This window comes from Schistocerca cancellata, chromosome 2 (genome assembly GCF_023864275.1).
Source record: "Schistocerca cancellata isolate TAMUIC-IGC-003103 chromosome 2, iqSchCanc2.1, whole genome shotgun sequence".
Classification (NCBI taxonomy): Eukaryota; Metazoa; Arthropoda; class Insecta; order Orthoptera; family Acrididae; genus Schistocerca; species Schistocerca cancellata.
Genome location: NC_064627.1, coordinates 761,848,669 through 761,872,789, shown reverse-complemented (window position 1 = coordinate 761,872,789; position 24,121 = coordinate 761,848,669). Strand labels below are relative to the sequence as shown.

The following is a 24,121-nucleotide window of genomic DNA, read 5'->3' as shown; positions in this document are numbered from 1 at the left end:
TTTACAGAAGTATCTCCAGAGGACTGATGGATAGTGCAGGAATTGGCAGTTGACCATGAACGTAAACAGATTTAACATATTACAGACACACGGCACAACTACGCTATTGATGACAAATATCTAATGATAATGCACAGGCCTATCGTTCTCATATTGTTAGAACAATTTGAGGAACACGCTACAGAGGTAACGATGCCCGTATGAATTTCCCAGGACACCTAATGATAACCGTGTTAGATAGGCTTCGGTTCGATCTATCGATAGGCGACAGACTACTACTACGGAAGTCAGTACAACATTCTTGTTTTGGTTTTATTCATCTTCATGGATTAACTTTTAGGCACTTTCAGCTATTTTCATTAATAAAGTGTAATTAGATGGTGCACGCTACTGTTTTATTGATGGTATTTTGCTCATATGTTCGATTTCGAAATGGTGCTGCTTCATCTTCAGCGTTTTTTGTCAGTCCCACTCAACCGAAAAATTAAAGAGCATAAAGTGAGCCAAAATGAAAACGTGATCGAAAATCGGCAATGCTGCCTACGACGAAACAAATAATTTTAACAAGCTCTCTCGACAGTTGCACTGATGTCGAAAACAATATCTATTTATTTACCCTGGCATGGTTACTGCCATCAGGCCCTCATTCACATTTCACCGGGCACTCCAGATATTTTACATTATGTTTATTATAATAAGCGTATTATAAGTTACATCTAACGTAGAATGCAATGTCTAGAGATCACTACAGTCCAGAAAAAAAACATGTATTCCTTCAAGATAAATGCAACAAAAAATACAAATTAGAGGCAGGTAGACATAAACTGTAAACGCCAGCAGCAATGGATATAAGAGCAGAGGTGGAAGGGGGCGGAGGCAGATAAACACTATTAATGGAGGTAAGGGAAAATAAAGCGGCTAGACTCTCAGAGAAAGGAAACGTGAGAGGAACGTAACTGGGGTGAGATGGGAGTCTTCGTTTTAGTTTTAGACAGAGAGAAAACTGTGCACCTATTTTAATTTTTAGAGAAACGTTATGAGCCGACAGAAGGAAGTGCTACAGCTTTCTGTTAAAAGCAACAGCGCATTGAAATGTGCAAAGAGCGCAGGGCAGCTTGTCCCAGACGTACACAGCACCGACAGACGAGGTCGTGAATAATTCCGTATTATCGAAGGGCACAGCTAGGACACTGAATAAGTGAGAGCTCGTGTTTCGGTATTTGATCTCTGATGCCACGTTTTTGGCTGCATCCTCAGTGAGGATCCGATGAAGTGAACATAGCACATGGTAATCACGTAGTTTCTCGCGCCGCAACCAATATAACTGGGCGTATGGGTCCGCATCTCGTGGTCGTGCGGTAGCGTTCTCGCTTCCCACGCCCGGGTTCCCGGGTTCGATTCCCGGGGGGGTCAGGGATTTTCTCTGCCTCGTGATGACTGGGTGTTGTGTGTTGTCGTTAGGTTTAAGTAGTTGTAAGTTCTAGGGGACTGATGACCATAGATGTTAAGTCCCATAGTGCTCAGAGCCATTTGAACCACTTTTTTGGGCGTATGGAACACTGAAATGGTCGAACTGACGGATGTTGCAGATATACCGCACACAGGTTCAAATGGTTGTGAGCACTATGGGACTTGACAGCTGAGGTCATCAGTCCCCTATAACTTAGAACCATTTGAACCTAACTAACCGAAGGACATCACACACATCCATGCCCGAGACAGGATTCGAACCTGCGACCGTAGCGGACGCGCAGTTCCAGACTGAATCGCCTAGAACCGCTCGGCCACTCCGAATATCCACCTTAGGAAAGTATGGTGCCGAAGTAACAAAACGTGGACTATGGACCAAAGGAAGAAAGTCGTTTGGTCGGAGAAGTCTTGACCCACACTGTTTCCAACTTCTGGGCAAGTTTATTCCCTATAGTGAATCATGGTTGGGGTTCCGTTAAAAAAAAAAAAAAATGTAAAATGTGTGTGAAATCTTATGGGACTTAACTGCTATGGTCATCAGCCTTTAAGCATACACACTACTTAACCTAAATTATCCTAAGGACAAACACACACACCCATGCCGAGGGAGGACTCCAGCCTCCGCCGGGAACAGCCGCGTAGTCCATGACCGCAGCGCCTCAGACCGCTCGGCTAATCGCGCGCGGCTATTTCCGTAATGATTTGGGCAGCCATCTTGTAGCAGTCCAGGAGCACCATCATTCGTGGCAAGGTTGCATTACGACAAAGGAATATGTTAACATTTTGGCTGATCCGGTCCATACCATCTTACAATATTTGTTCTCCTAAGGTGATTGCGTGCTCCAAAACGACAGCGCCCCCTTTCACACAGCTTGCATAGTCCAGAACTGGTTTCATGAGCACGAGGATGAATAGTCGTATCTCTCCTCTCCACCATAGTCACCAGATATCAATATCACTGAGAATTCTAGGTTTTCCGGCCGGAGTGGCCGAGAGGTTCTAGGCGCTACAGTCTGGAACCGCGCGTCCGCTTCGGTCGCAGGTTCTAATCCTGCCTCGGACATGGATGTGTGTGATGTCCTTAGGTTAGGTAGGCTTAAGTAATTCTAAGGTCTAAGGGACTGATGACCTCAGAAGTTAAGTCCCATAGTGCTCAGAGCCAATTCGTGGTTTACTTTGGAGAGATGGGTGAGTGATCACTAACCACCTCTATCCTCTTTACCTGAACGTGCCACTATTTTGCAGGAATGATGACATAAGATTCCTTTGAAAACCATACAGGACCTGCATTTATCCATTCCGAGAAGCTAGGAAGCTGTTCTAAATACCAACGGTTTTGCTACACCGAATTAGGCACGGCAATATGTTGTGTTTTTGGTGTTTCCATATTTCTGTCCACATTCTCTACTGTCTCACAGAAAACTAGCTACCAAACCAGTGGTCGTCAAACTGCGGCTGCAATAAAATCCTGTTGCGATGGCACTGGCCACTGTGGTCGCTCAGGTACGGAAAAACCGGTCACTGTTTAAGCTTTCAGAAAAAAACGTGTTTTTCCAATATATCATTTTCACTTACAAATACTTACCGCGAAAGTACCATACTGGCCATTAAAATTGCTGCACCACGAAGATGACGTGCTACAGACGCGAAATTCGACCGACAGGAAGAAGATGCAGTGATATGCAAGTGATTAGCTTTTCAGAGCATTCACACAAGGTTGGCGACGGTGGCGACACCTACAACGTGCTGACATGAGGAAAGCTTCGATCCGATTTCTCATACACAAACAGCAGTTGACCGGCGTTGCCTGGTGAAACGTTGTTGCTATGCCACGTGTAAGGAGGAGAAATGCGTACCATCGCTTTTCCGACTTTGATAAAGGTCGGATTGTAGCCCATTGCGATTGCGGTTTAACGTATCGCGACATTGCGGCTCGAGTTGTTCGAGATCCCATGACTGTGAGCAGAATATGGATTCGGTGGGTTCAGGAGGGTAATACGGAACGCCGTGCTGGATCCCAACGGCGTCGTATCACTAGCAGTCGAGATAACAGGCATCTTATCCGCATGGCTGTAACGGATCGTGCAGCCGCGTCTCGATCCCTGAGTCAACAGATGGGGACGTCTGCAAGACAACAACCATCTGCACGAACGGTTTGACGACGTTTGCAGCAGCATGGACTATCAGCTCGGAGACCATGGCTGCAGTTACCCTTCACGCTGCATCACAGACAGGAGCGCCTGCGATGGTGGACTCAACGACGAATCTGGGTGCACGAATGGCAAAACGTCGTTTTTTCGCATGAATCCAGGTTCTGTTTACAGCATCATGATGGTCGCATCCGTCTTTGGCGACATCGCGGTTAACGCATATTGGAAGCGTGTATTCGATACTGGCGTATCACCCGACGTGATGGTATGGGGTGCCATTGGTTACACGTCTCGGTCACTCTTGTTCGCATTGATGGCACTTTGAACAGTGGACGTTACATTTCAGATGTGTTACGACCCGTGGCTCTACCCTTCATTCGATCCCTGCGAAACCTTACATTTTAGTTGGATAATGCACGACCGCGTGTTGCAGGTCCTGTACGGGCCTTTCTGGACACAGAAAATGTTCGACTCCTGCCATGGCCAGTACATTCTCCAGATCTCTCATCAATTGAAAACGTCTGGTCAATGATGGCCGAGCAACTGGCTCGCCACAATACGCCAGTAACTACTCTTGATGAACTGATGTATCGTGTTGAAGGTGCATGGGCAGCTGTACCTGTACACGCCATCCAAGCTCTGTTTGACTCAATGCCCAGGCGTATCAGGGCCGTTATTACGGCCAGAGGTGGTTGTTCTGAGTAGTGATTTCTCAGGATCTATGCACCCAAATTTCGTGAAAATGTAATCACATGTTAGTTCTAGTATAATATATTTGTCCAATGAATACCCGTTTATCATCTGCATTTCTTCTTGGTGTAGCAATTTTAATGGCCAGTAGTGTAATATTTTAAAATATGCTTAATTTCAATTGATGTTGGTGAATTCGGCCGTTATACCGTACAATAAGCAGAATCAAAATGTGTAAGTGGTAAGCGTCTATGAATAACCATAGTTTCACGGAAATTCAATTTCTCTTTGAGTGGTCACTTTAACCGCACGGTGAGCCCCTCCCACGCGGCCGGACGTGTCGGTCTTAAGCAGAAAAGTTTGACGGCCGCTGTACTACGCTACCGAAACGCCTCGTCGATAGGCAAAACAATGCAGTGTCGTTGGACGGGCTTCGTGAGCGCCAGGCGTAGCAATAGTAGCAGCGGCGGCTGGCGGCCGGCAAAGCGCGGCAGCGTTCAGCCACGCGGTGGTAGGTGGGAGGCCGCTGCTCCTCTGCCCACTGGCCCCTTGAAAATAAAACTCTGACGGTGAGCACGGCCGGCGACAGCACGCCTTGCTTGCCTGTTTGCCTCCACCCCTCCCACTCCGTCCGTGCAATTTCGTGCAGCGCTTTCCTCCTCTCTCTCTCTCTTTTCTTTTCTTTTTTTGGCTTCCCGCCGTTTTTTTATACTTCTCTCAGTCCTGGCGAGAAGGCAGAAATTAAATTTCAAGGAGCTTAAGCCAGAGTGTGTGGAAGTAATTAGATAGTTTTCATTAAGGACAATGGAGTCCTATTTAAATTCCATTAGAAATTAAAAAGGCGTCGTCGTCCGCTTTAACAAGGAAGGTCGTGGCGAAATGAATGTTACCACTATATCTTCGACTTTAGAGGGCGCGACTTTTATTCTCGCTGCGCTGGCGTCGTTAAGGAAGCTCTTCAGTCAATGCAAACGCCAGGTAATTCTATGGCGGCAGTCTAGCAGTCATTCACAGACAATGGTTCGCCGGAAGGTGGGACTGCGTTCCTAAAAATATATACTCACTAAATAATAGTAAAAATGATCCTGTCATGGAGATTAGAACCCAACACCTATCTAATGCATTACGGATCCTATATGTTGAAATATTTTGACACATCCTTCACATAGGTTTCTGTAGTACTGATATTATTTTGAATATATTTATTTTAACACTATCATTTCCAGAGTAACACAAACCATTATTAGTTTCGATCACTTAAAGCCCATCTTCAGATCATGAGTTGTGAAGGGACAAAATTTCTGTAAATGAAATCAGTCATAAAATCCATGTATCACGGATCATCGGTGACACATCGATATGTACAACGATGAATGTCATTAGTAATCTGTTACATACCACTGAACGCTGGTATAAGCCTCGTATAACATATTCATTTAACTTCACGGCTTATGACAAAGTTCTTTCGCAAAACTTTTTGTATTTACAAAACTCATGATTAAACAAATACTCTCTTTCAAATTCTGTAGGTGGCAGGGGTAAAACACAGGGAGCGAACGGCTATTCACAAATTGTACAGAAACTAGATGACAGTTATAAGAGTCGACGGGAATGAAAGGAAAGCAGTGGTTGGGACGGAAGTGAGACAGGGTTGCAGCCTATCCCCGATGTTACTCAAATGCGTGGGAAATCTTATGGGACTTAACTGCTAAGATCATCAGTCCCTAAGCTTACACACTACTTAACCTAAATTATCCTAAGGACAAACAGACACACCCATGCCCGAGGGAGGACTCGAAACTTCGCCGGGACCAGCCGCACGGTCCATGACTGCTGCGCCTTACACCGCTCGGGTAATCACGCACGGCCCCGATGTTATTCAATCTGTATATTGAGCAAGCAGTAAAGGAAACAAAACAAAAAAATCGGAGTAGCAATTAAAAGCAATGGAGAAGAAATAAAAACTATGACGTTCGCCGATGACATTGTAAATCTGTCAGAGACAACAGAGGACCTGGAAGAGCAGTTGAACGGAATGGACAGTGTCTTGAAACGAGGATATAAGATGAACATCAACAAAAGCTAAACGAGGATAATGGAATGTAGTCGAATTAAATCGCGTGATGCTGAGGGAATTAGATTAGGAAATGAGACACTTAAAGAAGTGAATGAGTTTTGCTATTTGGGGCGCAAAATAACTGATGATGGTCGAAGTAGAGAGAATATAAAATGTAGAATGGCAATGGAAAGGAAAGCGTTTCTGAAGAAGAGAAATTTGTTAACATCGAGTATAGATTTAAGTGTCAGGAAGTTGTTTCTGAAAGTATTTGTATGGAGTGTAGCCATGTATGGAAGTGAAACGTGGACGATAAATAGTTTAGACAAGAAGAGAATAGAAGCTTTCGAAATGTGGTTCTACAGAAGAACGCTGAAGATTAGATGAGTAGATCACATAACTAATGAGGAGGTATTGAATAGAATTGGGGAGAAGAAAAATTTGTGGCACAACTTGACTAGAAGAAGGGATCGGTTGGTAGGAGATGTTTTGAGGCATCAAGGGATCACCAATTTAGTACTGGAGGGAAACGTGGAGGATAAAAATCGTAGAGGGAAACCAAGAGATGAATACACTAAGCAGATTCAGAAGGATGTAGGTTGCAGTAGGTACTGAGAGATGAAGCAGCTTGTACACAGGATAGAGTAGGATGGAGAGTTGCACCAAACCAGTCTCTGGACTGAAGACAACAACAACAACAACATGATTAATTAGATCTGAATATTACAATTAAGCTATCGAAACTGTAAGGGGTGTTTTCAAAGTAAGCATCGTTTTGGAATTTCACCGCTGCAGCGCCGCAGTCGGCATTTGGCGCATGTGCGCTGTGTACCACACCGTGTTATCAGGCACACACGCCATTCAAGAGCTTGTTTGCGAGATAGTTGAAAAGCCTGCTCCGACTAAGAAGCCCACTGACTGTGGAATATGCTCTGTGACTAGTTTTCTTAGTGCTAAAGACGTGAAAGAGGCTCAAATCGATGGTCAGATCAGTGAAATATTGAGAAAACATTGTGAACGGCGGAATGATATGGAAAAGGGTGACAAATTTTTAAGATAGCCGTACGAATACACATGAAGAAGAACGAATAGGGCGACCTTCAGTCACTACTGACAATTTGGTGCTAAAGTTGATGAAAAAGGAGAGAGAACAGACGCTTTACGATTTCGACGTTATTTGATGAGTTTACTCGTGTTTGAAGAAGTGTTCTTTATGCAGTTGTTCCAGAACGTTTAAATTAACGTAAGTTACAGTCATGCCGGATTCTGGAAGTGCTGACTGAGATGGATAAAAGCAAACGTTTAGCCACTTCCTTTTTTACTTTCGTAGAGCGGTGCCGTGACGAAGGTGACGAGCCATATGTCGCAGGCGACGAAACATGGTTGTTACGTTATAATCCATGGAATGGCGGCATTCAACATCACCCAAGAATGTCTAGTTCAAGCAAACAATTTCAGTCCAGAAAATCGTGACTGCTGTTTTTTGGGACATGGAGGCGGAGCTGCTGTTAAATTTTTTGGCTCGTGGTGACTCCATAATTTCTACCACAATAAATCTTAAGAAACTGCGCCATGCAATCCAAAATAAAAGGCGTGGCATTCTGAGTACGGGGATCGTTTTACATCATGGAAATGCCGGTCAAGACGTGGCCTGTCAAAATCAAGATCTGATCAAATAATTTGGCTAGGAACAATTTTATCACCCTACAAATGGTTCAAATGGCTCTACGCACAATGGGCTTAACATCTGAGGTCATCAGTCCCCTAGACTTTGAACTACTTAAACCTATCTAACCTAAGGACATCACACACATCCATGCCCGAGGCCGGATTCGAACCTGCGCTGTAGCACCAGCGCGGTTCCGGACTGAAGCGCCTAGAACCGCTCGGTCACAAAAGCCGGCGATCACCCTCCGAACAGCACCAGTCTAGTGCCTAGCGACTACCACGTGCCTACAGTTGAAGAAGCATCTGAGTGGGCAGCGCCACGACGGGGATGAAGATGTCAAAACGACCAACCAGATTTATACGAGGATGGTATTCAAAAGCTGGTTGAACGATACGGTAAATGCCTTGAACGTTAAGATTAGATTACCGGCTTTCATGTAAAACTAAAATTGCTAAGAAAAGTCTTCTTGTTTTATTTTTATTTCAAACCGGTACATTCTTAAAAATACCTCGACTAATCATTTCTTACAATTTGTAATCGGAACTGTAACAAGAAATATTTTTGGATAGCATAGATTTTCAGCATCTGTCACGACAGTATGTAATCCATTATCGAAAATAAGTTTCATGGATTAACAGAAGTAAACTGATGAGTCGAAATATTATGACCACCGGCCTCCGTGAGACTCAATGCTGCGTCCTGGCGTTGCACGCATGTGACACCGTAGGGAAATTGTATAAATGGAGCAGAAAGGAATGGGGGCTCACTCTGCGGACGTTGCAGCCCGCACACGGGTAAATCCCATGACATAAGTGATTCTGACGATAGGTAGACTGTAATAGCCGAATGACCTACTAATAGAAAAGATGTCACACATTTCACTTGTTAGCCTACAATATTTGCTATCAACATTAAAATTACGTCAGTAATGAACCGTACAAGTTTCAGATAATATGTGATACAGTACACGGAACTCTTGGTGACCAGACAAGGAAGATTACAAAGAGAAAATTTTATAAATTAATAGCCACTTGTCGTGTCGTGGCTTAGGATAGAGGAAGCGTATTAGCGCGTAAAGGGAGATCCAGGTCAGCATGTAATTTCCGAGCGGTCAGGAGCTCGGATCATCACAAAACATTGTCACAGGGCAGCCACGAGATGGGCGGATTTTGGGACCCGATAAGGGTACCTGCAGGAGAGTCGAGGACCTCAAGGGTCTGAAACACACTGTTTTGTTGCATTCACACTGACTGCTACACCGAGGGCTATTTCTAAGTATTACAAAAAGCAAAGAATTTGACTGTTGGCACAACAGGAGTCAGTATCTGAGCCCATGGGGTGAGATCTAAGAGAAGAAGCAATCGCTAGCTGCATCGTGAAGTACAAACATTTGAACAGCACTGCAAGCGAAAAAGCAAGACTTCAAACGGAGCTTACTTGAGGCTGGCGTCGAGCGGCAAGGACTGGGAGTCTCAATGTGTGCCCGCCTAGTCACCGGCATTTTATAGGCTTCGGCCAATCTGACGTGTAACTATGCACCTCTCTCTCTCTCTCTCTCTCTCTCTCTCTCTCTCTCTCTCTCTGTCTCTCTCTCTCTCTCTCTCTCTCTCTTTCTCTCTCTCTCTCTGAAGTGAGGACCGCTGTTCCAACAGTTTTACTCATGTCCCATCTAACTCTAACCTTTATGAATCCATTGATGTTGCTTTTCTCAGGTGCATGTGTTAAGCTTGCTGCATATATTAAGACACGCCTCTACAGGGACATCTTACAACAGTGTACAGACCTGTGTTTTCCAATCTTTCTTAGACCATTACCACTGAGTGCAATCAGACATTAGCTAGTACTCCACTCCTCCTCGCCCCACCCCCTGCCATCTCTTGTCACTCAGTTCCCCTCCCCCGTCCACCCCGTTATCACCAACTTCAGCACCTAAATAACCTGTAGAATGAAAGCCTTTTCTTGGAACACTTTTATTTTTAAAATGATAAAAGAAGATCAATGATATTTTGTTTGTTTGTGTGTGTGTGTGTGTGTGTGTGTGTGTGTGTGTTCGCGAGAATGAATGACGAAGGAATTCGTCGTGCACCGCAAGTGCAACCCGCCACAACTACTTCTTAGAAAGGAAAGCTAATTATCCACGGTGAGAGTATACACTTGTCTCAAAACACGCTTCCCTGCATTACTCCACTCCATTGCGGCACTTGCTTGACCTGCACACTGCAACACCATTTAAAATCAAACAAGTTTGTTTCGCCAAATTTTGAGAAAGCGTAGGGTGGAAAGTTTCGCAGTGGGTTGTATTGTGGTTCCAGAACCGGAGCAACATCAGTTCGGCTGTTCAACAATAGGAAGGTGTTCTTCTTCTTCTTTGGTGTGTTTTCGATATGTTCATTTTGATATGTTCAACGTACAAGGAAAGAGTTCTAGCGTGACCTTAACCTCAAGTTTGTGCTGGCTGATTAGATTTTAATTTTGTGCGGACTATCACAGTCCGTTAAAACGGAAGCGTGAATATCGATTTCGTTTTGTTTGTGTGTGTGTGTGTGTGTGTGTGTGTGTGTGTGTGTTAGAGCTCTTTTCAGCAGTGTACAGCACGTAACAAAAATTTGTTGTACAAAACCCGCATTGAGACAATGGCAAGAGTCCGTCGGCAGCGGTGTGCGGCATTGAATTGAAGCTTATCATTATGCGGCCTGCTCATCACGCCACACAAAGCTCCCCGGCACTAATGTGTGCTTTGTGCGTTCGCTGATTTGGCGCGTCGCTTTGTAATTTCGGTCCTGCCAGGCATGCTACGGTTTTTCTCTCTCTTCTTCCCTCCCCCCCCCCTCCCCACCCTCTTTCACTCTCATTCTTTACAATCTGGAGGAACTTCCTGGCCGTCGAAAAAGCGAAGTAAAATATGCGTTAGTGTTCTCATTTATTCAATTAAACCGACATACTTGTTTCCGCACGGAACAGACTCACACGTAATTTGTACCTTTAACGAAGGCATTAGTATTTCATTTCTGCATGGTATCTAGCTTTAATTATTGGGAACTGACGTCAGACAGGTTGAATGCCTATTAGTTCGATCCAGACAAGACAAGCTTCGTAGGCTTCCGCGGCCAGAGTCAGCTGACACAAAAGTTTTCTGAGTATCGTACCGCGTCATAATGAAAAAACTTTGCTGGAGAACCAACGTTTCGGCCACGGTTACTGTGGCCTTCTTCTGGGTCAACTGACGTGCTTTAGATGTGCGGAGACGCTTATATTTTGTCATTCCCATTCACTGAGCATAACGTACGTCATAATTTCGAAAGGTCGTAGTTGTGACTGGTCATTAGAAGTGGAAGGAGTGGGAACTTTATTATAATAGGTTGCGACGGTAGGCGGAATTACTGGTACAAATTACGTGTTGTCTCTTTCTCCTTGCATGGTTTGTATGTTTGGCGAATGAGGCGGGGGGTCCTGTCTTCCTCCTGTTGGAAGTGAGACCGGTAAACTCATAGCAATGCACAGACAAAAACGCGAGTGTTACATTCGTCTGGGGCAGCACAGCAAGTCTGCAGTGACCGAACACCGACAAGATTGCGACAAGGAAACCGTGTGTGACGAATAATAAAAACATCTTTACAAAATGAACAGAGACGATGGATACAAGCTTGCCCCATTGTGGCTGTCAGCCCTCAGAGTCAATAAGCCGCACCAACAACGCATGACGTGGGCCCTATCTGCGAGTAATTGCCGCCTGCGCTCAGCAGGATGAAACAGGAGCCTACGCCCCATTCGCCCACAAGCACCAATTATAGTAAACAATGCAAGAAGCAATAGACAACGGAACGTCCCCACTCCGTTCACCGTAGCAGCCTATTATTATAAAGTTCCCGCTCCTTCCACCTCACAACTAAGACCTTTCGAAATTACCACTTAACGTTATGCTCGGTGAGTGACAATGACAAGATATGAGCCACTGTCCACAGCTAAAGCACATCAGTAGACCCAGAAGAATACCACAGTAATCGTGGCCGAAACGCTAGTTTCTCCAGTAAAACTGTTACGCTTTGACGCAGTACAACATTCAGAAAACTTTTATGTCATCGAGAAGCTGACGTCTGACTCCTACGCTGTCACTAACGACAGGCATATTACCACTTCGTTGGCATAAAGTATTTGTATTCTTTAACAATAAATACGTTCTTGCGCATAATAAATTCATTCCGAAGACTGGTTTGATGCAGCTGTCTGTAGTAGTCGATTCTGTGCAAAGATTTTAATCTGAACGTGTCTACAGCAACCTATATGGACAGGGTGTCGCGGAAGTCAGTAAATATCTGAAAATTCACTAATTTACGGAATAATGTAGGTAGAGAGGTAAAACTTGACACAGGTGTCTGAAATGACACGGGATTTTATTAAAACCAAAACCGACTGCAAAAACCGGCCAACAGTTGGCGCAATCTTCGAGGAAAGGAGCAGCGCTGCATTTCAAACCGTCAGCGAGACTGGTGCGAGATAGGCCGATACGTTACAGGATTGCATCATCCCCAGCCTGGCTGATAAATACGCGCTGGAAGGTACGACTTTTACGCAGGCCGGCCGTGGTGGCCGAGCGGTTCTAGGCGCTACAGTCTGGAACCGCACGACCGCTACGGTCGCGGGTTCGAATCCTGTCTTTGGGCATGGATGTGTGTGATGTCCTTAGGTTAGTTAGGTTTAAGTAGTTCTAAGTTCTAGGGGACTGATGACCTCAGAAGTTAAGTCCCATAGTGCTCAGAGCCATTTGAACCATTTTTTACGCAGGATGGTGCTCCACCCCATACTGCTACACATGTGAAGAATCTCTCGCGGAAATCATTTTGCGAGGATTGCGTGCTGAGCCGCCTCTGCCATCATTTTTAGTCTCCCAGGTCCCTAGACCTCAATCCCTGAGATTACTAGTTGTCGGGTTACCTGAAGTCGCAAGTCTACCGCGATCATCCGACCACATTACATCCGACAGCAGTTTCTCATCATACCTACTGATACGCTGTACAATGCTGTTCACAACATTGTCTTCCGACTACAGGTATTGTTGATGAATGACGGCCTACATATTCAGCATTTGCTATAAAGGACATTGTCTTAGCTAAAACTAAGTTGTTATGCCAATCGTTGTCTCTCTATATATAAAGCGCCATCTATTGGTCATCTTGTGCACTTTTTTCAGTTTTCATAAATCCTTAATTTCAAGCTTGTGTGTCTATTTTCGCCTCTATAGCTACATTACTCCCTGAAGTACTGAATTTTCAAATGTTAACGGGCTTTTGGGTCATCCTGTATTTGATCTTTCTCACTAGTCGGGCTATAGTCTCCACATACACCCCCCCCCCTCCCGTCTCCGTCAAGTGACACACTTCCCTCGATTATCAAATTGACGATTCCTTAGTGCCTCAAGATGTTTGTCAACTGGTCTCTTCTTCTCGTCCGAACTATTTTGAAAGGGACACAAATTCCCCATTGAAGGCTATTATCTTAGTTTCTTAACGAAATTTTTAGATGGTAGCCCTTGTAATTCCATAGTATTATCACACCTCGCCGATCTCAGAGAAGTACTGTGACTTATTTACGATATTATTTTCTTATATGAAAAATGTTAATGTCTCAATATTGTCTTGCACTGTTCTCTCTTCTGTCATAGGCGTCTTAGTGAACGGATGAAGTAAGAGGTTGTGTCTCACGATGCTAATTTTGAAATCTGAGCTGGAGTAATATGAATTTTTATCCTACTGATTTGTATTATATAATTTACTCCTTGTCTGCATTTTGTAACTCTTAATATTTTTCAGCAAATACTCGTTGTTTGTCGTCTTAATACGGTGGTGCAATGGATTGGCGGCCATTGTAACGCCTGAAATAGTCATAGCACATTCCAGTAAACGAATTTATCTTCACTTAATTATATATTAACAAAATCTGATCCGATTCGTAAGCGTTTTTCACTGCAAGGTTAATTCTGACACAAAACTGATTAATCATCTTACCACGGTCACGCATCATCATGTTGCAGACAGGCCTACAACACAGGCTTCACCGATTTTCATCACTGGTCTCATCATTATAATCGCCCTTTCTCTATTCTGACTTCTATATTCACTTCAAACAATAGTACAGTTTACTAAACAAAATGAGGGATTGGATCCTTCCATACATAGGCAGTGTATCACAAACTGGAGTTCATTTTATTTTCTGAATAATTATTTGGTCATCAGCACAGAGTAGAGTATTTATGTGTATATATTCTGGTATTAATCTGACACCTTAATTAACCTCCTGTTTCGTTTTCGTCAAAGTAAATCCTAAATATAGTAGGTATGACGTAGCAGGTGGATACAGTATGTCGATCTTTATTAGAGAACAGAGCTCACTTAACCTAGACGTAAGAGGACAAAGAAGACGTGACATGGACTCAGATCACTGTTTTGTTACAACATAGATAAATCTGTCGGCTTGATGAAAGCAAAAAATAAATTACAAAAATGGCTCTGAGCACTATGGGACTTAACTTCTAAGGTCATCAGTCCCCTAGAACTTAGAACTACTTAAACATAACTAACCTAAGGACATCACACACATCCATGCCCGAGGCAGGATTCGAACCTGCGACCGTAGCGGCCGCGCGGTTCCAGACTGTAGCGCCTTTAACCGCTTCGCCACCACGGCCGGCAATAAATTACACAGCGCCAAAGAAAAAATATTTAATGTAAATCTAATACAATAAAACAGTGTAATGATGACCAAACAAGCAAATAAATAATGAACTGAAGAATGAGAGATTCATATAAAAACTTGTAGTGAGAGATACTTCATTTTGGGAATTACAAGCGGCTGCGAAGTTCCCAAACATACGTGTTTCACTATGAAAGTTTCAGTCAGTCTGCCTTGCGCTTCTCATCGCGCATGTATAGATTTCACTTGTTAAAGTTCGCCATATGCTGTCGATTTTCGTGGGATCGGAGATACGTTAACAAATACAGAAATAAAGGATGAGAATTTTTATATTAGCAACAACGAAACTGTCGAAGAAATCTGCAGACATTTAAAATGTCATTAGGTCGAAAAATTGTAACATTATAAGACTCATTCCAATACAGCCTGTCGAAATAATAAAAATTTGTCGGGCTTGGAAGTATGTGATGTCCTTAGGTTACTTAGGTTTAAATAGTTCTAAGTTCTAGGGGACTGGTGACCTCAGGAGTTAAGTCCCATAGTGCTCAGAGCCATCTGAACCATTTTTGAACAATTTGTCCGTTCTCTTAGCTGTCCGACGCTTTCCTTGGTTGGCTAGCAACAGATACGCACCGCCTCGCCCCCTTTCGTAAGAGCGGGACAAGACTGACGGCTCCGCTCTTTCGCCGCGGCGCGCCTGAAATATGGATCTGAGCCGGCCTGATTGATTGATGGCGCTTTCATTGTTCACTCTCATTCCCTTACAAATTGGCCGTCGCTGTTTTATTTGCTTCCGCCGCGCTCTCCGTGCCGGCGACATCAACAGAATATCAAATCGGAATCTACTGCGAATTTTCACGCTTCACGCTCATGTTATTCCCTTTCGCTTTGTCGTTGGTGTGGACACTCGAAATGAAATACAACGTTTTGTTTGTTATTTCGTTTTTGAAGACCAACTTTCGTTCGCTTTGAGGGTTGTGGGTGGCATAACATTGAGCTCTACTGAACAGCGGTCGCTGCAAAGGTTATGAAACGCGAGCTACATGGTGCAGTATAAAATTGCGGATTGCATGCATTGCATTCAGCCTTACCCGTCTTCTACACTGCGTCCACGCTCTTCAAGCCAAGTGCAATATCGCAAAACCCCGGATTCAAAGATCCCGTCGATATCTTCCAAACTCAGTGTAGACTAAGAATTGGTAGAAAATAGGGCTTGGTCTATCATGGCATTCACCTCATGTTTAAAAGCGCGAGACATCATAAAACTTTCATTTTGTATATAAATGAGTCAGACACTTTTAAGATACGTGATTAGTTATAATAGTAATAGGATTATTGGAGTCACTTTTTAACGTAATCATCGCAAATTACGAGGGCGTGCTCAAAAGAAGAGCATCCTACATTTTCATTTGAAAAACGATTGAAGGTTTGTAACTGAACCTATTAAAGGCTTTACTTAACCGAAGTATGCGATACCCTCCAAATTCAACCAGTTTAACGAGTATTTATGATTATAGAAAAGTTATTGTGTATGTTAACAATGATTGCATAACATGTCTATAAACAGTCAACCCATTAAATTATACTGAATAAGTGACCCACACAAAAGTTAATATCACTTGATCACTGATACAGCAAATGTCATCATGTAAAAACACTACGTTCATTTTAAATAATTAATATGAAGTACGAAAAATAGTGGCCAACTTACGTATTTTCGATCTCCTTAAATAAAAATCACCCAGTGAAACCTATTTCTTCAGTAGGACCGTTTTCACTCAGTATTCACGTAAACACTCCTATTTTAGACGAAAACCTATGTAAATTCTTAATAATTCATGTTATTTACTTATTTATGCAAATTAGAGAAGTCTATTGACAAACTTCTAAAAAACGGCCTCTTTGTAACAAAAAATTATTTTGTCAAGTCAACAAATCTGTCTGTCATTTTAATAGCCTGTTAAATTATGTCACTCGATATAAATTAATAACTTTTCTGCACAAATTACGATAACAGTTGTACATGTGGCTTATAAACTATATCTCTTTTTAGTAGTTCTTTGACAAGGTTATAAATACAAGCAGCAAGAAGGGTCGGGAGCAGAGTCTGAATGTCACTTTCGTAAAGTGTATGTCTGTTATTGTACGAGGTGGATAAACGTTGAAAAGAACATGTAAAAGAAGTGCTACTTTGTGTTGTGTCATTGTCTTTGGTGGACAGTGGAATTAAGATGGCCACCAGAGTAATAAATATTTGAAGTTTAAATATTTGTTGGCTTTGCTCATTATTTATCATCACAAGCACATCAAAAACACGGGACCTCATCTTTTTACCCCTAGACAACCAGATTTAGAGCCAGCATTAGCATCGAGACACAGCAGCAATCCAGCAAGCAACAGCGAATACCACAATGAATTTTAATGGCGCCAACCTAACATCAAGTGCTAACAAGCTCCGTAAATGGGAGTGAAATAGTGAGATTATAGCAATATCTACGACTAGGCGACCATTATAGTTATTAACATCCCACATCCTTATTCTTCACGTCTACACATTTATTTCCCGACACATCCTAGCGAGGAACACATATCTCAGAACGAGAGACCACTTTGTTGATGTGGTCACTGTAGAATGTTTGACCCTGTAGACGGAGCCACAGCCTCACCTCTGCTTGCACAGACTAAATATTGTCAAAGTGAAGTCCTCGAAGGTGTTCTTTAAGTTTTGGAGACGGCATTGTCATGCTAAATGATAGGATGCTCGATATGTGGAGACGAACAGTTTCTCGCAGACCGACATAATTATGTTACAAAATGGTTCAAATGGCTCTGAGCACTATGGGACTCAACGTCTGAGGTCATTAGTCCCCTAGAACTAGTTAAACCTAACTAACCTAAGGACATCACACACATCCATGCTCGAGGCAGGATTCGAACCTGCGACCGTAGCGGTCTCGCGGTTCCAGACTGCAGCGCCTAGAACCGCATGGCCACTTCGGCCGGCAATTATGTTACACACCGCTATGTTACACGCTACAGTCCGGAGCCATCTAGTGGCAAAGGGCTGCAAGTGTGTAGACATGCACAATACAGGTGAAAAATGGTATTAACGTTACTTTTATTTAAAAAGCTTAGAAAGCTTTCACGTAGAAACTTCGGAGACAGTATTTTTCAGCATGTCCTTGTACATATTTCCATAAATAAATGTAGCAAGTATCCAACAAAATTATTCACGAGTTGAAAAATAAACTACGAAAATGTTCACAATGGATGTTTTTATTCATATACATACATTGCTGAGACAGAAAACAATTTGAAATAGGAGAACATCAGAACGACTGAGATGATACTGGTGGACATAAAATAAGATGTCAAATTGTCACTGATGAGTACCCATATGTGGATAATAAACTTATTGAACTGTCACGCAATCCACAAGATTTCTCGCAAATACCATTACATACTTGGAGGGCATACCCCTCACTCCAAAACAAGAAATAAAGTCAGTGTAAATAATGTCCCAAAATCCTTAGTTTTTGAGATACAATGTAAATTTAAGATCAATGCACTGAAGGTGAAATTCAACAAACTTAGTTTGTCATCAAAAATCATAGTTCATTCTGTTGCATACGCTGGTGATAAATCGAACTAGTCACTTTGTTGAAGCATTAAATGTATCCGCAATGGCGTTATGTTATTACGGTGACACGTTTATATTTGATGCTTAAGTAAATTTGAGGCTTGAGTGTGTGAGTTGTGTAGTAGCACTGAATTAGTCTACCTACCAAGAGTTCCAGTTAACCATAGCAGAATATTCATTTCATGAGCAGGTAGATATGATTTTTAATGTATGGTCATTCAAGTGGTTATGGGCATTATGTTTAAAGGGTGTTTCGAAACGTGCTTCCAGACAGGGGACAGCCCATTCATCTGATCTCTGCAGCGTTCAATGCGGCGTTGCTGATGTGCGATCCGTAGCATCAAAAATAGTGGATCAAGATGGTCAACTATTGCGCGTCCACCTGATTATAAAGCACGCATTAAAGTACATTCAGCACACGACGCGTCAGTTAGCACGTGATACTGGGAGGACATTCCAAGGACAACTCACGTATCCGTACGGTCTTCAACATGTGCAGGGTCTTTCACAGAAGAACTCCAGCAAACGGTTTGATTTTAAACTATTCATGTAAGTACCATCTACTCTCACTGATGTCCATCTGTTGCAGAAGTCTTAGTTTAAACACAATGCGTTATATTGATCAGAACAACCGCCTTTATCTCAATAAGCATCGATTCCGAAAACGTGTGTCATGAAAAACGCAACTCGCGCTTTTCCTCACATGACATCCTGAAACCTATAGATCGAAGCAATTAGACAGATGCAGTATTTCCTGACTTCCGAAAATTGCACCACACAAACGTTTATTAACAAATGGACGATTACACAGTATATAAAACAGCATTTGTGATTGGTCTGAGGATTTATCAATAGGGAGAAGGCAGCATGTTATCTTGGATGGAGAATCAACAGAAGTAGGAGTAACTCGAGGCGTGCTCCTGGGAAATGTACTGCGACCCTTATTGTTCGACTTGTAAGCTAGTGACCTTGTAGACAATATCAATGGTTAACTCAGGCTTTATGCAGATGATGCAGTTATCCATAATTAAGTAATATCCGAAAATAGCTGCATAAATATTCATTCAGGTCTTGATAAGATTTCAAAGCAGGGAGACGACTGGCAACTTTCTGTAAATGTTGAATATTTAAAACTGTACATTTCACAGAAAACAGAAATGTGGGATCCTGTCCTACAATATCACTCAAACACAAATGGAACAGGGCGTTGATAAGGGCACCATTGAGCGCTCGTAAAATCGAAAAAGATACACACAAATGGAAAAGTCATCTCATCCAAATACCTGGATATAAAAACTTGTAGAGATATTCAATGGCTTGATCGTAGGTAAAGCAGACTTCGATTCATTGATAGGGTACTGGGAGATTTCTTACAAAACACTCGTGAGATACATCCCAAATTGTACTAAACTAAACTCCGTCTGAACAGGCCTTGGAAGGCCCAACGGAACCGATCGGCCGCCGTGTCATCCTCAGCCCACAGGCGCCACTGGATGCGGATATGGAGGGGCATGTGGTCAGCTCAACGCTCTCCCAGCCGTATGTCAGTTTACGTGACCGAAGCTGCTACATCTGAATAAAGTAGCTCCTCAGTTTGCCTCACAAGCGCTGAGTGCACCCCGCTTGCCAACAGCGCTTGGCAGACCGGATGGTCACCCATACAAGTTCTAGCCCAGCCCGACAGTGCTTAACTTCGGTGATCTAAAGGGAACTGGTGTTACCACTGTGGCAAGGCCGTTGGCATCCCAGACTGTAGCTCTAGTGTATAGGACCCATACGAAACGGAGCTACAGAGATTTTGCGGGGGAGGGGATGAGGAAGGTGAGGGAATAAAGAACATTTACAGAGAAAGGCAACACAGGTCGTCACAGGTATGTTTCATCCATGAGAGTACGCGACAGGAATGCTGGAAAACCTGAGCTGGCAGATGTCTGAAGATAAACAACTATCCCGTGACAGCCTGCTTACAAAGTTTCAAGAACTAATCGCTCACGCAAGGACTACGAAAACAGGACTACAATAATTACAGCGAGCTCATAGGCTTTAAAGAATTACTCTGCCCATGCTCTATACGTGAATGGAACAAAGAGGAAGCCTAAAATTTCTACAATGGGAAATACTCTCTGCCATGCTCTTCACGGTGTTCTGCAGTCGTAAATGTACGTCAGGAGTTTAGCAGCGCCATGAGATAGTCTGAATGGAGAGGTGATACCGGAAGCATGAAGAGCGTGAGGAGGCCGCGACAGAAGGTGTCTGGTCAGCCCGCCGGAGGTGCTCATAAGTCAGGCACGCAGACCTCACCCCCGACCCCACCCCCACCGCAAACCCACCCCCGCTGTGCCGGATTCAATAATGCCGACCGCGGGCTCTGCGGCGGCAGCCGCACCTGCTGTCCGCTCGTAATCTCTGCGCGTGCCGCTCCCGCCGCGCATGGAAATCTGAAACAAATATGCCTGCCAAGCACAGCCCGATGTTTTATTTATGACCCGCAAAGCCGCATACTCTACACGTTCCCGCTCCCTGCCCGTTTTAAGGCTCTCGTGGCAGGAGAAGACGGCTCTAGAAGACGGCTTACATGCCTGCTAGATCATCTGTTGGTCACCAGTCACCTATTTATCGTGAATCCATCACGTGCGTAATGATTTCATGTTATGTAAGACTCTGAAATCACTCTGCGTATGAAATACAAAGACGACCAGCTGCAAACAGGAATATAGAGTTGCAGAGGACGTGTACGAGCTGCGTCATATTTGTCAGTGTTGTGCTCGTATTCAAAGTCCCACTTGCACGACTGCGTGAGAGGTTAGAGGGTATCTTCAACAAAAACATTTGTCTGTGGAGAAGACATCACTTGGAATATTGCAGATGCTCATCAGTAGTCACTTTCGAAACAATAAACCGTGAACCAGAAGGTTACGTCCTAGTGTCAACACGAAATGATTTGATTTAAAAATAATTAGAGAAGTTTCAGATCTAATTCTTCAGACTTAGTAAGGGCGTGCTGCAGGATTGTGTTCCCGTTCCATTTTCTTTTTGTTCCTTCTTTTTATTTCATATAGACGTTGTTTCCTTGATTATAGCACTGACTGTCATGGATGATGCGGAAAAATAAATAATAGGGAACCATAGTGCTACAGCGTAAAGTCAAGCGCCAGCACGCCAATCGATAACGTAAGTGCAGAGAGAGCTGTGAGACGACGTCAGCCAGTTGCATGCCGGCCGGGGTGGCCAAGCGGTTAAAGGCGCTTCAGTCTGGAACCGCGTGACCGCTACGGTCGCAGGTTCGAATCCTGCCTCGGGCATGGATGTGTGTGATGTCCTTAGGTTAGTTAGGTTTAAGTAGTTCTAAGTTCTAGGGGACTGATGACCTTAGAAGTTAAGTCCCATAGTGCTCAGAGCCATTTGAACCATTTTTATGAATAGCCAGTTGCACGCTAACGGACCCCTCTCCTGGACGACAACGCGGCAACAGCGTGTAACCTCCCCCTCACTTATCGACCTTAATGACAGTGAAAAATTAAACCGCGTGTACCTAATGGAAATTTGGGAAAAGCAATCGTCACCGAAGTTAATCTGTCGGTAAAGAGGGAGGAAAGGGTTACATCTAAATGAAAGGAAAAATACAAATGAAACTGGTGGAAATTAATTTTGAAAAGGGGTAAAGTTAATAAAGAAAGTAAATGTGCGGCCGTTACGCAAACAATTAACTAGCGGTAATTAGATATTTGAGATTTGGGGAAAATTACGGTCGCGAGTCCTATGGACAATTACTATAGTAACTGAAAAAGGAAGGTTATTGCACATATAATTAGCACTAGAAGCGTGGCAACTGAAGGCAGACACGTGTAGTGTGAAAACTGAAAGTTTGCCAGAAGTAATAAATTTCGCTACACTCTGACTTAATTTAGCAAAAGAATTACTAAAACCGGAAAATTGAAAGTTAATTTAGTGACGAAATTCAATAAAATAAGGTTAGTCTTTGGCTACCTCAACAATAATTTCAAAAGCTACTTGAATCTAGGCAATTTAGAAATAAGAGATTTAACCTTGAACTTGAATTTAATGATTCTGAACAATTAACAATAGTAAAATTTAGTACGTACCAAGCTGAGCTGTAGTCACAGGTAAGCTAAAATATAGTAACAAAACTCGCACTCATAATTTCTGTTTGTGTAATCCAAATATTGTAGCCAGCTATGAATACTTTAACTGAACTTTGAAATTAAAGCAGTGAAATGGGATGATATTACTTTAATGCTGGCGTTTGAATTTCAACGACACTCGGGTTCATTCCGGAAAAGGAAGGGACTCTGCTTGGTAATGCAATTGGGACAATGAGCAACACATGTTCATGCAAAGTTGTTGTAATTATAGTTACGAAAATGGAACAGTTTGAAATGCTGAGGTCTGCCATACAGTTCTAAAACTTTACGTGCTTCCAGTCTTCCTTGTTGGTTGATTGAAGGTTTGAAGCCGTTGATCGAGGAGGTGGAAACAGTCACTCATTGTCGGCCGTCGCTGTTGTAGAAGCTGAATGTTGGCGCGCCTTCTTCTCGACACGGTCACCAGGCGAAACGGGCTCTTGATGCGCGCCAGCTAATGCTTCCCGACCGCGACACCATGTCAGAAAGTATCATAGCAAGTCGAGCGCAATTACATGCTGCCCAACCCCGAAAGCACGGCAACTCGCGGGAGCGTCACACAACACACCTGCTCCACTGCACTACTCCAACCAGACTCCCCCTTTGCCCGCGCTCCACGCGACAAGAGTTAACGCTACCAAAGATCCTAAACACTTTGGTTCTCCACACGACCTATCGATGTATTCGTACGATAGCATAGTTTTCCCTAGGCCAGGCCGGCCGGAGTGGCCGAGTGGTTAAAGGCGCTACAGTCTGGAACCGCACGACCGCTACGGTCGCAGGTTCGAATTCTGCCTCGGGCATGGATGTGCGTGATGTCCTTAGGTTAGTTAGGTTTAAGTAGTTCTAAGTTCTAGGGGACTTATGACCGCAGCAGTTGAGTCCCATAGTGCTCAGAGCCATTTGAACCATTTGAACCCTAGGCCAGACCCAGCGTATAAATACAAATAATATTCACAAAACAAACCAAATATACATCGACATAAATGCATATATATACAAATAATAAAACAATTACAATATATAAAGACACAGAAACGTCACATCTTCAGGTAACAAAATAAAGGAAAAGAAAATATAATGCAATAGATGGAAATAGGAGGATATGCATTTCCGGCGTTACAAGCGGCCTCTATGCGAGGAGAACATAAGCGCCGCGCCCGACAGACCGCGGACCACTTCTACAGCAGCATTGAGATTAGGCATTTCAAAACCAGCTATTTCGAATTGTACACTACTGGCCATTAAAATTCCTACACCAAGAAGAAATGCAGATGATAAAGGCGTATTCACTGCACAAATATATTGTACTGGAACTGACATGTGATTACATTTTCACGCAATTTGGGTGCATAGATCCTGAGAAATCAGTACCCCAGGACAACCACCCTGGCCGTAATAACGGCCTTGATACGCCTGGCCACTGAGTCAAACAGAGCTTGGATGGCGTGTACAGGTACAGCTGCCCACGCAGCTTCAACACGATACCACAGTTCATCAAGAGTAGTGACTGGCGTATTGTGACGAGCCAGTTGTTCGGCCACCATTGATCAGATGTTTTCAATTGGTGAGAGATCTGGAGAATTTGCTGGCTAGGGCAGCAGTCGAACATTTTCT

General features: G+C 43.4%; 1 protein-coding gene and 1 pseudogene across 1 annotated transcript in view; both read right to left on the bottom strand.

Moving 5' to 3' along the window:
* LOC126158330 (probable inactive tRNA-specific adenosine deaminase-like protein 3) overlaps nucleotides 1-24,121 on the bottom strand; it is a 526,880-nt gene that overhangs the window by 131,712 nt on the left and 371,047 nt on the right. The gene's annotated exons all lie outside the window — the stretch shown is intronic.
* Nucleotides 19,987-20,104, bottom strand: LOC126164171 (5S ribosomal RNA; annotated as a pseudogene).